This window comes from Triticum aestivum, chromosome 6B, assembly GCF_018294505.1.
Source record: "Triticum aestivum cultivar Chinese Spring chromosome 6B, IWGSC CS RefSeq v2.1, whole genome shotgun sequence".
Classification (NCBI taxonomy): Eukaryota; Viridiplantae; Streptophyta; class Magnoliopsida; order Poales; family Poaceae; genus Triticum; species Triticum aestivum.
Genome location: NC_057810.1, coordinates 394,550,450 through 394,552,796, shown reverse-complemented (window position 1 = coordinate 394,552,796; position 2,347 = coordinate 394,550,450). Strand labels below are relative to the sequence as shown.

Here is a 2,347-nt window from a genome sequence, read left to right as displayed (position 1 = left end):
AACCTTGTTACTTCCGCTATTTGGATTGAGGTAATAGTATTTACGTTATTTTATACATGTGATTTACCTCTGTTATAAATCCTCGAGTACTGTGTGTGTCAGCATACTGATCCAGGGATGACACTTAAGCACAGAGACTTGACCGTCTGAGGTCGGGTCGCTACAGGATAGAGGGACTTGACCCTCACGATTTAGGAAGTTGACGGATTTTCCTCTTACTAGAAATTTCATTGTGGTCGGTAACGTTGGTGAATTAACAGAAACAGAAAGAGAGGGATTCGAACCCTCGGTAAACGAAAGCCTACATAGCAGTTCCAATGCTACGCCTTGAACCACTCGGCCATCTCTCCTACATAATCTTATTATTGACCAGAAACTGAGTGAATAGCGAGTTTTCGTATCACTAAAGTACAGGTACAACCGATCACATGTTCCATAGGGAGTTTGACTTCCTTTCCAATTTCATATTTCTCAACAACAACTTCTCTCATCCCCACAGATCTATTCAAAATTCTGGAATCGTCCCATGTTTCTATTTTGATTGTATGGCGTGGCGTATACACGTTATGCAAACAGAACATATGGTTACTTTACTCTATTTTCTCATGGCTTGTTAAACCTTTCTTTTTTCTTTTTGGATAATAACCAAATAAAAACTTCTCGAGTTATCAGAATCTATAGTTAAATTTAGTCCTTGGTTATTCAAGTTAGATGAAATAGTAATAGTTTGGCTCACATTGGTATACTACAAAATCCAATCTGATTCAAATATTGAATATCTCTCCTTGTCGGGACAATTTGAGCAGAATAAAATATCTATTATCGATTTTTTTAGAATCGAATTAGTCTATTTTTTGCTATTTCATACTGTATAATTCCTTTGTTTATGGGATCATTTTCCCCGAGGGTTTCCAATCAATGGGGCGTAGTATAGGTAGTTAGAGAGTGTAGGCTCCCCTAGCTTGAATTCTTTTTACCCATTCTTTGAGAGTGATAGGTTTGATTTTTCCGTACCGTAATAGAAGAGCTCAGAAGAAAGACCTAATTATATAAAAACACGACCATTCAAGCTAAAGATCAGAGGATCCGTAATAGGACTCTCATAGACTTGCCGGGAAATAGAAAATTTGGAATCGACTTTTCTTTTGCGCTAAAAAAAAATTGAGGCCTTTTCCCTTATTGTGTGGCATATCCATACTTTGATAACCTAGTACCTGATCGATTGAAAGCAATATTTACTGTCAGATAGAGAGATGCTGATAGGAAAAAGGTTGGTATTTACTTATTCTCAAGAATATATAGAAAGGGAAAAGCTTAATAGCCACTATTGATCCCCTGAATAGAGCACATGATTTGGGATCAGGTGCAATGTGAAGAGGTAGCCTAGCCTTTTATGAGAGTCAATTGGGAAGTGGAAAGGCAAAACCATTAGTTTAAGTTCCCGGCTTTAGTCATCTGTGAAGTTCAGTCAACCATTTGAGTCAATTTTGAGTAAATAGTAAGACTTCGGATCGCACCATTCATAATGTTGCATCTCAATACTTGGCATCTTTTTCCCACCGCTGGCTCAGAAATTTGCCTTGGTTTCATCGGAATTCGTTTATTTCGTTCATTAATTCGTTTTGATAGCTACGCAGAGGTCTTTCCTTACGACTCCCGTGCTTAATACGAAAAGCGGCTCTTGTGTGAAAAGTGCCACCTGACTATCTCCTTATTTTCTGATTGTTCTTCCGATAGGAATATTCCCTTGATCAGCTAACCTGGCCCAAGCATAACAATAGTGCATTTCCCCTTGATGGTATGATTTACATATCTTCTACCTCTGCTACTTCTGTTCAGGAAGGTTAGTTTAGGCACTCCATCCCTGAGGGCTGCATCAGCTTATCTTTCTAGAAATCCCAGCTATAAGCTAGATCGGTATAAATAGGGCATTAAGAAGCAATAACAAAGATAGCATCCATGAGTTTTTTAATCCATCCTTTAGCATCGCCTGACTCGGACAAGGTGTTTCCTTCCTTCGCAATACCCGGCCAGGGCAATGTAGCTATCCCAATAAGATATGAAAGCTGGGCCACACCTGAGCAAGGAACTTATACATAGAAGTAACAGTAAATGTGCAAGATTTGGACCACTGCCATTTCCTTAAACCATCAATCAACAAATTGAAATAGAGATATCGGTATCTTCCAATCTGCCACAAGGATCTAGTCGCCAGTATCTTTGCCTTCTTCCCAACTTATTCCAGCATTCCTTGTAAGCGTTGCTATCACTATTTCTCCCTCCGGTGGCCTTGAGGCGTCTCGATCAATTGGTGTATCTGCCACAGGACACACCTCCTTCTCTCAAC

General features: G+C 39.4%; 1 non-coding gene across 1 annotated transcript; it reads right to left on the bottom strand.

Annotated features, from left to right (window-relative positions):
- Positions 1-263: 263 nt before the first annotated feature.
- On the bottom strand, positions 264-350 carry TRNAS-GGA (transfer RNA serine (anticodon GGA)). Its single transcript has one exon. It is a non-coding gene; the product is annotated as a tRNA-Ser (tRNA).
- Between the last annotated feature and the right edge of the window lie 1,997 nt (positions 351-2,347).